Source organism: Mirounga angustirostris, unplaced genomic scaffold (assembly GCF_029215605.1).
Source record: "Mirounga angustirostris isolate CCGP_5_RB_7025 unplaced genomic scaffold, mMirAng1.0.hap1 SCAF_7, whole genome shotgun sequence".
NCBI classification, from domain to species: Eukaryota; Metazoa; Chordata; class Mammalia; order Carnivora; family Phocidae; genus Mirounga; species Mirounga angustirostris.
This window is the reverse complement of record NW_026991715.1, coordinates 91,037,855-91,049,089: the sequence shown is the minus strand read 5'-3', so window position 1 is coordinate 91,049,089 and position 11,235 is coordinate 91,037,855. Positions and strand designations below refer to the sequence as shown.

Below are 11,235 nucleotides of genomic sequence, written 5' to 3'. Positions count from 1 at the left end.
TATTAGATTTCATCTGCCCCCAAGATATACCCAAGAACCCAATAATTCTCACCACCTCATCTGTTATCAACCGGATCCAAGCCAACCCGGTAGCCTCCCTCCTGGCGTCTTTCTGCCTCCGCATCACCTCCCCTATGGCCTGTTTTCCACACAGTAGCCAGAGCCGTTCTTTAAAAGACATAAGTCAGTTCGTGGCCTTTGTGTCGCCTAAAATTGCCATGTGGCACCACCGGTGCCAAACTCCACACTTTGGGAAACATGGCTTTATTTATTTATTTTTTTAAATATTTTTTATTCATTTGAGACAGAGAGAGAGAGCATGAGCAGCGGGAGAGGCAGAGGGAGAAGGAGATGCAGGCTCCCCACTGAGCCAGGAGCCCGATGTGGGGCTCGATCCCAGGACCCTGGGATCATGACCCGAGCCAAAGGTAGACGCTCAACCATCTGAGCCACCCAGGTGCCCCAGGAAACACGGCTTTAAATGAACAAATGAGTGAGTGAATGGGGGCTGCGGACTCTTTGCAAGACCCTGGCAATAAAGAAATGATCGAGGAAGGGGTGGTCCCCTCGGGGAAACCCAAATGGAGAGCAATGGCATTGGCCTGAGCGGAGAGGGCCTCGCAAGCGGCGAGGAAGAAGTTGGGAGTTCACCATGGTGACCGAGAGCGGGGAGGAGCCAGCCGCGAAAGCGCGGGCACGGGGGAGCGCGCGGGGCGCGGCGCGAGGCTGGGCGGAGAGCTCCGCGACTCCGGGGCGGGTCCGGGGCTCCACGCGGCCGCCTCGCTCCGCACGGGGACGCGCTCCGAGGGCGCGCACCGGGCGGCGGCGGCGCGCGGGGCCGCTCTGGCGGGAGAAGCGCTTCCGGTGGCGGCGCAGGCGGCGCGGAGCGGGTCCTGCGAGCGGCGCGGGCGGCGGGGAGCGGTGAGTCGCGGGCGGCGGGCCGGGCCGGGCTGGGTGGCGAGAGCGCGGAGAGGCGAGGGCCGGGGCGGGGGCGCGCGCTCGCGGGGCGGCGGCGCGGAGATCCCCCCCCCGGGCGGGATGTCAGGAGCCCCCGCGCCCTGCCGGGGATGCCGGGGCCGGGGTGGGGGTGGGGGGTCCGCGCATCTTGGGGACCCCTACCCTCCCGCTGCCTGGCAGCTTCCCCGCCTGCAGCAGGCTGACCTGCCCCTGAGGTCCCCCTGAGCCCGGGTGGTGGAGTGCTTCTCGCCCCGGATGGGAAGGGGCTCACCCATCCACGCCGGCACGCGCCCTGCCACGCTGTGCCCGGCGGCCGCGTGACGAAACTCCCCGCGGTGAGGACACCCAAAATGGCTGCCGCGGGGACAGGCCACCGCGCTACGGGCGCGAGTGATTGCCTGGCGACCGGGTGTTACCGACCCCCGTGCCCCCACATTCCTAGCTCTTGGCTTCTCCCCCTGGCGCAGAGCGGGGCTCCGGGGTCAGAGAGGAGACCACCTGGCCCCTGCCCTGGAACCCGCAATCTTGGAGGAAAGAGAGAGGTGAGAGAGTGGTCCTGGACCGACCTTGCATCTCCATCCTCTCTTGATCTTTCCCACATGTCACAGGTCTCTAACCTTCCCAGAATGACAACCAAGGCATCCACTAAGTGCATGCAGGTGACTTAGGTTCATTGACTTTTACATTCTTCCAGCCCTGTGAGGTTCTTGGTTATGCTTCCATAATCCCGATGCGAAAGCTGGTACTCAGAGAGGTTGAGTGACACGCGCAAGGTCACACAGTTGGCCGTCTGTAGAGCAAGGCCAAGTGTCAGCTTAAATGTTACTGGCTCAAAGACGCTTTTCCTTGACTGTGTTGTCTAAAATTGCCCCCTCATGCACGCATTCTTTGTTAGACTACCCCTGTGATTTTTCTTTCATACCATTTGTCATCAGTTGAAATTGTGTTTCCTTGCTCGTTTTTTCCTCATCTTGCGACCAGGGCCTATTTTTGTCTTGCTCACCTGTCCATCAATTGCCTGTACCAGGTAGACCCTCAGTGAATATTTGTTGAGTGCCTGAATGAAAAAGCCTACTTCTGAGTGACTTCAGAGCTCAGGCATTCAACCACTTCACGGACACCTGCCTTCTGAACCCCCACTGCATTTTTTTGTTTGTACTTTTCTCAAACTCATAATTACTTCTTCTACCTTGTCCTCTAGTTTTTGACTTGGGCACCTCTTGATTTTCTCTTCCATTGTCCATCCCCAGTTTCCAGGCATTGTAATAGGTGGGAAGTGGGTATGCAGGTAAATAAGGAGCCTTTGCAGCTCTTATGGTGCTGGACTCAGACTTGACATACAAGTTATATAAGATGAGAGCAGAACTCTTTGGGAGGATGAGTGGAAACTCTACCAAGAAGTTCTGGGACCTCAAGCAGGTCCTTTCTCCCTTTAGGACTGCAGGTGTCTAGCTTGCAAAAATGACAGTTTGGAAGGAAAGATCTATCTGTTCCTATCTCGCCTAGCCCTGTGTATAATTGCTCCAAGTATACATTCAAGTGTTAGATTGAGTGTGCAGGTTTTTAAGCCCATGGGCCTTCTGGAAAGGGACAGTATCTGTGGTTGTAGCTGTCAGAGAGGAACCTGTATAGGAAAGGCTGGCTATACTTCAGGGTCAGTCAGATATTTAGAATGCTCTTAATACTCTGTAGAATGTTTATGAAATCTCATGTGGATGGGTATAGAGAGGTGCCAACTGAGAGGAAGCATTCCCCCCCCCTTTACTTCCTGGGGAGAAAACTTAGAGGACATCCAGGGCAGCAGTGATCTTAAAAGCCTGTCCATCATCCAAACTTTTTGCTCTCCAGTACCTTAGAATAAAATATGGTATCTACATTCATCCTACTGTGCAAGCAGTGGTCAGATATATTTAGTTGGAATATAATCATGGGTGGAACTGACCTTTTGTGTGAGGTTAAAGGTGAGAAATCAGTAGCAATAAGTCATAAAAAAAAAAGGCTGACTTATCTAGAATGTGAAAAATTATTAAGTTAGAACACATATCAAACCTACACATAATTATACAAAGTTCAAAGTTACTAAGTTTTTAGTTAACTATTACTTTGTCAAATGTTTTCAGAGACATTATACGTAACCTGATTTGACTTATCTAGACTTATCTAGAATGTGAAAAATTAAGTTAGAACACATATCAAACCTACACATAATTATACAAAGTTCAAAGTTACTAAGTTTTTAGTTAACTATTACTTTGTCAAATGTTTTCAGAGACATTATACGTAACCTGATTTGACTTATCTAGACTTATCTAAAATGTGAAAAATTATTAAGTTAGAACACATATCAAACCTACACATAATTATACAAAGTTCAAAGTTACTAAGTTTTTAGTTAACTATTACTTTGTCAAATGACTTATCTAGAATGTGAAAAATTATTAAGTTAGAACACATATCAAACCTACACATAATTATACAAAGTTCAAAGTTACTAAGTTTTTAGTTAACTATTACTTTGTCAAATGCTTTCAGAGACATTATACATAACCTGATTTGACTCTTTAAAGTGGGTAGTAAAATAAATACTCAATAAATACTCAACTGAATTCATCCAAAATACTACAGTTTGGTAGTATTTTAACATTTTTATGGGCTGATGCCACCATCTCAAGTAAAAACCAATTAAAAAATAATGGATGAGAACTTCACCCATCCTAAGAAAGTGATTAAGAAACCCAAGCCCAAAGTTGATCTTAAGGACTGAAATACGGCCGATGTTTGCATTGTCACTGGGATGTTCTCAAGTTAAATCCAAGAGTGAGGTCTGCCTTGTGGGGTGGGAGATAGGGGGTGAGGAGGATGCCGGCAGGGAGACAGGCAGAAGGCAATAATTCTCCATGTCTTCTTGATTCTAGAAAAGACCCCTAGAATAGAGAAGAATATGCAACAGAAAGCCATTGATGAGTGGAAATTCACTTTGAAGGAGTCTAGGTCTTTGCCCAGGATTCAGCTTTCTGGTCTGTAATTTGATCTCCTGTGTGGCCATGCCCATGAGAAAGGAATAGGGTGTGTGGACAAGCAGCCCAAAGCTAAACAAATTAGTAAATGTGCTATTTAGGCTCCTCTAGTTAGGGTGATTGCCCTTGGCAGCCACATCATCCCTGGCCTCCCAAGGGTCAGAAGTGTGGCGGAAAGTCAGACAGAAGCAGCGCTTCCGGGCTCTGCCATCTTTCGGGTGATGCTTGATTTTTCTGAGCAGCTCTACAAATAAGGGACATTTTCTTGGAGGACTGAAATGAGGATTTAGCATCTCATAATGCCTGGAAAGCCTAGTGTCTGGCACATAATGGGCACTCAGTCATGTCCCCCAGACAGTGACGTTGGCGGGGTGTTTCACACCTGCTTGGCCCTAAGTAAACAAACAGGGCGACCTGGCTTTCTTACCTCTTTCAAACCTCTTTCAAAGTTGTTTTAATTACTAGCAAATTTCCAGTTTAATAATTTAATTTCCATTGTTAATTTTTATTCAGGGTTAAAGGTCTTTGTTAATAAGTCCGTGATGAAAAGCACATTCTCTGCTAACTTGTTACCTGCAAAATTTTGGAAGAAAAATTTTTTGCCAATTTAAGCATTTTCTTGGCATGTAGCTAAAAGTTGGAAAGAAAAGTGATTTTTGTTAGACATTTCTGATCATCTTCTTCAGGCAGCCAAGCTCCAGTCCATTTCTTCCCCAACCCCATCACCACCACCACCACCAGCAACTGCATTTATGGGCAGGACTTCAGCCAGTGAGGACAGGAGCTCCCACTCATGGGGAACTGGCTCGTTAGACATGTGCCCTACCTTTGTTTAGCATTTTACAATTAATAAAGGTTTAAAAGCTGTCTTGTACACCTCAGCTTACTAATCTTACCAACTCTGTGAGCCAACTCTTTCCTCTATCTTAGAGATAAAAATATTGAGGCTCAGAGATGTGAAGTGACTCACCTGGTGACATGCCTAGAAAGGAAGTGACAGAATCAGGAGTCCAGTCCACACTGCGTTTGGTCTAGTCCAGTTCTGATTCCAAAGGTTGTCAGGGTAGGTGCTCACAGGACCAGGCCACAGGGCAGGGAGCTAGCCTCAACAGGAACCTGCCAGAAAGAACAGGCCGAGCAACCAGCATTAACAGCCAGGGAGTCATCTAAATATCCGTACTGGCCCTGCATCATCCCGCAACTGGCAGGGGATTGGGTCATTACTTATTTATTATTTTTATGTTCTTTCCAGCATAATTCTCCCAAACTTACCTAATCATAGGATACCCCTGGTGTACTTCTTAAAAATCTAATTCCTAGGCCCCACCAGAGCTCTACTGAATCAGAATCTCCAGGAAAATACTTTCCTGGTCACAACTGCTTCTCCAGCAAGCCAGGTTCTGGAGCTGGACAACTTAGGTTCACATTCTGCCACCCCTGCTTACTTGATCAAGTTTCCTACCCACCCTTGGAAACTGAACTGTTGTGAGGGTTAGATGAGATAATCATACAAGAAAAGCTCTTAGAATATAAGGTTATTAAATTAGTGGTTATTATGAAGTAGTATCCTAATTTTGTTGATAACGATCCAGGAACTTGGAGCAGTGGGGTAATGTATACAAGGTCACAGCGTCATTGGTGGAGCTGGGATGTGAGCTCAGATCTGCTGTCTCCACAAACACAGTCGCCTGAGCAGTACACACCACTTCCTTCCTTCCCTCCATCCAGGGATCCCCAGATACAGAACAGTTGGGAAGGTACAGCTTGGAGCCAGGAATTCAAGCTCAGCTCACCAACTCTTTCAGTGAACTTATTTGGAAAGGAAACTGATCACCATTGCCTGATCAGTGCAGACTTCACCAGCCATGAGGCTTTTATGTGGTGGGAGGTGGTCCTGGGCCTAGGAACAAGGGGGTGGTCTTTACCCTTGCATAGCTGTGCACTGACTGTGGGACATCTAACCTACAAGGAAGGCAGAAGTGCCCTCCCAGAATTGTTCATGAAGATTGTGATGTAGTTTAAATAATGACTTGGGGAAAGATGGAGTTCATTAATATTGCCAGTAAACCTATAATGTATTACTGCGTTATGAGTAGAAGATCTTTGTCATGGCACTCATTTGGGCTTTAAAAGTTTATAAACTTGGAGTAAGTACATGGGTGGTACAGTCGATTGAGCGGCCACTTCATGGTTTCAGCTCAGGTCTTGATCTCAGGGACGTGAGATCAAGCCCTGAGTTCAGCTCTGCACTCAGCGTGGAGTCTGCTTAGGAGTCTCTCTCCCTTTGCCCTTCCCCCCACATGCCTGCTATGTGTCTCTCTCTAAAAATAAATCTTTTTTTTAAAAAAGATTTTATTTATTTGAGAGAGAGAATGAGCAGGGGGAGCAGCAGGGAGAAGTAGACTCCCCAGTGAGCAGGGAGCCTGACCCAGGGCTTGATCCCAGGACCCGAGCCAAAAGCAGTTGCTCAACCAACTGAGCCACCCAGGTGCCCCTAAAAATAAATCTTAAAAAAAAAAAAAGCTTATAAACTCTGCGACTTGGTTATTATGGATTTCAGAGCAGGCTTACTCCATTGAAATAATGGTTATTTTGAAAAGTGCGTGGATTTGGATACCAGAGTCATTCAGCAAGATTAGTGATCTGATAACTCAGTTGAAGACTTTATCTTAATCAGAGTTAAGTGATGTCCATACACAGTAAGCTCTATGTGTGAAGCATGTCTACAAGTTTTTTGGGGAAAATTTAGGTTGTATTCATTAAAATATGATTGTTTTTCAACTTACTGTTTACTGTGTTTTGGGTCTTTCCAAACCCAGGATCAAGCCAGTGTTAGACAAGAGAGGCCTTCAGTGGATATTGAATGCATAAAGTAATTTTATTTGTGAATGAATGAATAAAAAGACTTGGAGAAATTTATTTTGATGAGGCTCTCTGAGACTATATATAAGACCTTAGCCTAGAGATTGAATTTTAAGTTGTTTTCCTCCTAAGAGATTATTTCTGTCCCCTTTCAGGGGTCAATTAATGAATCAACATATATAATATGTAAAATAATCTCTTTAGAAATCACTCTTTTTTTTTTAAGATTTTATTTATTCATTTGTCAGAGAGAGAGCGCACAAGCAGGGGGAGCGGCAGGCAGAGGGAGCAGGAGAAGCAGGCTCCCTGCTGAGCAAGGAGCCCGATGCGGGGCTCGATCCCAGGACCCCGGGATCATGACCGGAGCCAAAGGCAGATGCTTAACAACTGAGCCACCCAGGCGCCCCTAGAAATGACTCATTTAAATGCAATCTGATTCTCTAATAATTAATGATCCCAGATAGCCACATCCTGAGTTCATTGTAAGTGATTTTGTCTTTAAGTGATAAAGCCTTGACTATCTTCTGATAGCAAAGTGATGTCAGTCAACCACAGAAAACTTTTTAAAATCTCACTTTTTTTTTTCTCCTACAAAAAATATTTTAATACCTTTAAAATACAAATTTTTCTATAAAATTACTCATGGAAAAGATTCTTAAGTCAGAATTAACACCTCAACTGGTGAAACTTCAGGAAGCTCCTTACAGCTATTTAAGTATACAAGCAGGTCACTTTACCAGCCATTTCCCTGTCATGTCTCTGTTCTGGACTCTTAACAGCCTCTGTCCCTCTTTAGCACCCCCTGTTCCATCAGTTCAGATCATGAAAGCTGAATCTCTTGAACATCAGAAATGTGCCAAGATGATGTGGTATAAACCTTAACATTTTGCTGTTGACCATCTGCAGTTATCAAACCAGCTGGTAACTGGCTCGTAAGTTCCTGCTGGGGAAGCTCTTCACTTAGTCCCCCTGTGGCTGTGATGCTCCACCCCTCCTGTCTCTCTTCATGGCCTCTCCGAATTTCAGAAGATGTTTCAGCAGTTGCGCACAACTGTCAAAGCCTCAGGTAGACGTGCAAAGGGAATAGCCTCCCACTGAAGTCTTGTGATTCTCGACACGGCATCTTTCACTCGCTTCCGGTGTGATAAAGCCGGGCAACTCACACATTCTTGAACACAGTCTTTGGTCTCCTGTGTAGTCTGTCCCTTTAAGGTATGGCATTTTTCCTTATCCATGCTACCTCTGCGATCCAAAGATATATATGTTGTTCTCTGAAACTTTTTTTTTTTTTGAGAGAGAGAGAGGAAGAGAGCATGAGCAAGGGGAGGGGCAGAGGGAGAGGGAAAGAGAGAATCTTAAGCGGACTCCACGCCCAGCACAGAGCCTGGGGCTCGATCTCACCTCCCTGAGATCATGACCTGAGCCGAAATCAAGAGTTGGGTGCTTAACCGACTGAGCCACGCAGGCACCCCTCTCTGAAACTTTCTTTTGAACCATTTTGGCTTCTTGATAATTCCTGCTGTCCCCAGTATCATCATAAAGTTGTACAACATAATGACTTCATCCAGTGTTCTCTGCAGAAATTCCTAGTTGATGAGTACCTGTTATAAAACTGCCAGAACTATGTGCTCAGCTGTGTTTGAGAACAACTCTCTATAAAGGTGTCTGATCTTTGACCAGGTTCACCCTGGGCAGGGTGAGGGAGCGAGCCCAGGAACCGCAAACCTCCAGACAGCTGCACACTTTATGGCTGAACCAGACTGTGATGAAACCAAACGAGTTCCTTCCTCTCCCACCCCTGGGGACTTGCCTTCCTCCTCACAAAGGTGCCTGAAGTGGCTCTGGCACCCCCAACCCTCTGACCCACATAGCTGCCCCCAAGTATGCAGGAACCAATGCTGCCCACTAGCCAGTGGGCGCCCAGGACACAGTGATTTGACCAAGCAGTCAGGCCCTGCCGTGGCCCAGCCAGCAGGTGGAAAGGGGGCATGCCCCAGGGATCCCCCACATGGTGGCAAAGGCCATGTGGGCACATTCGCCCTGTAGGTGGCTGCAGGGTCAGAGGCCCATCTGAGCTTCAGCCTCCTCCCTCAGCCAGCTCCAGGTACAAAATGCAGCATGCCTGAGATGCTGATGAGAGGGGTCCCCAGCAGCACCTCAGTGCCCCCTCCTCCAGCACCCTGACTCAATGCACAAAGAGCTGCTGCTTATTCCGCAATCAGAGCACCCAGGCCTGGGGATGGACAGGAGGGAGACAAGTACCCCAGGGCCTTGGTGGGACCACTCATGGTCCCACTATTTAATGTGGAATAGGACACAAATTTTTAAAAAGAAAAAGAAAAAATGAAAGTAGGACTCCTGATTATAGAAACTGGTTGATTTATTTAAAGTTGAGAAAGTGAAGTGTGCTTGAAGGTTCATGCATGAAAAGGCTTGTCTAATTGAAACATGGGAGTCACAGTTAATAATTAAAATTTTACCTGGCTTGAGATCAGCTATCTTTGTAAGAATGTTAATATGACGTTTCTGAGTAGGCTTTATGTTTTTGAAATTCGTAGAGGCAGAGACAGATTATCAAGGCTAGTTGGTATTTCGTATACCAGTATATAGTGTTATTTGAAATCCTTACTAAGTAGGGAAAATAGTGCTGTATTAGTTTCCTATTGCTGCTATAACAAATAACCACAAAGTTAGTAGTTGTAAAATAGTACATTAACCTATAGTTCTGGAGGTCAGAAGTCTAAAATGAGTCTGTGTTACTTTTGGAGGCTCTTTGCCTTTTCCAGCTTCCAGAGGCTGCCCACACTCCTTGGCTCACTGCCCCACATCGCCGCAGTCTCTGCTTGTCCCACATCTGTTCTTCAGACTCTGCCTCTCCTGCCCTCCTCTTTCTCTTGTAGGGGCTCTTGTGATTACATCAGGCCCACCTGAATAAGCCAGGGTAGTTTCCCAGTCTCAAGATCCTTAACTTAATCACACCAACAAAGTCCCTTTGCCACAGAAGGTGACATATTCCCAGTGTGTGGGGATAGGATGTGCACATCTTGGGGAAGAGGCATTATTCAGCCTACCAGAGGTCCATACAGGGCCCATCGATGTATGTTTTCAGTGTTGAGGTTTGGGTGGGCTTGGCCTGGAGTCTGAAGATCAGCCTCCTCCTTCTCTTGCTGGGTAGATAAGGGTTAGTTGGGAGCAACATCTCAGATTCTTACTTTCGTCTTCCATAAAAATGGTATAGTATTCATAGAGCCCACTATCGTGAGAACTGAGATAGAATGTTCTGCTACGGGCACATAGTAGGGGCTTGCACTCTTAGGCAAGCATCTGGCCCAGTTCCTTGCCTGCAGTACAAACTCCAAACATGTTGAGGTTCCTCTCCCCCATTTCTCTCCTTTCTCTTTGCCTGTTAAAGAAAGACCTTGTGAGGCCTCCACAGCCCTCTTGCTCACGTGCTCAGAGTCGCCACAGGCTCCTTGTAGTGCAGGACTTCACAGTGTCAGTAGAAACGTTTGCATTAGAGGGAAAAAGAGGGCCTCAAAGAGACCAGTTCTGTGCGGGCATTAGTTGGTATACTTTGAGGGGAGCATAGCTAACAGAAAGTGGTAGAGGAGAAAGAGGGAACTGGCAGACCAGTGCCCCGGAGTGCAGCCCTGCTGTGGTCCTGTTGCTTTTCTTCTGCCCCCGGCACCAGTCACACCACCTGGGCGGTTCTCTGCCCCCCCGCCGGGCCTCTGTTTCCTCATCTGTATGGTGCAGTTAAAAGTGGTAGGTCTTTTTAAAGACCCCATCCAGCTCTTACGCAATTAGGACGTTTATAAAGTAACCAGGTTTTAAACCCAGATCCTGTTTGTGGCAACTTGACCTAAATGTTGCTTTCTATTTCACAAATTGGAGATGGTTTGTTATGAAGAACTAGGATTCTGTGAATGCAACGTGTTAATTTGGGGGATGATGTATGTTAGGTGTAAAGGACAAGCAGTGATGGTGAGGGTTGTACTTGAAGGCAAGAAAGATTACTTGGTACTCCGTTGTTTTTTTTTTTTTTTAAGATTTTATTTATTTGAGAGAGAGAGAATGAGAGAGAGAGAGCACATGAGAGGGGGGAGGGTCAGAGGGAGAAGCAGACTCCCTGCCGAGCAGGGAGCCCGATGCGGGACTCGATCCCGGGACTCCAGGATCATGACCTGAGCCGAAGGCAGTCGCTTAACCAACTGAGCCACCCAGGCGCCCGGTACTCCGTTTTATGAGAACAGTCCGTATCAGATACCCACAGGGGAACATGGTGATTGCTCAGGCCTGAGGGGCGGCATAGGCAGCGCAGAGAAACGCCAGGAAGGAAGCCGCTCCAGCTGCACGTACAGCCACAGCCTGGTGCCCAGACTGCAGGAGGGCCGGGCCA

General features: G+C 47.1%; 1 protein-coding gene and 1 pseudogene across 2 annotated transcripts in view; one reads left to right on the top strand and one right to left on the bottom strand.

Moving 5' to 3' along the window:
• The first annotated feature begins 787 nt into the window (after positions 1 to 787).
• Positions 788 to 11,235, top strand: part of SFXN1 (sideroflexin 1) — a 40,241-nt gene continuing 29,793 nt past the window's right edge. For both annotated transcript variants that reach the window (XM_045900944.3, XM_045900937.3), the window contains exon 1: positions 788 to 921. The gene's annotated coding sequence lies outside the window, so the exon portion shown is untranslated. The remainder of the gene's footprint in view (positions 922 to 11,235) is intronic.
• On the bottom strand, positions 7,657 to 8,151 carry LOC123861644 (nuclear transcription factor Y subunit beta-like; annotated as a pseudogene).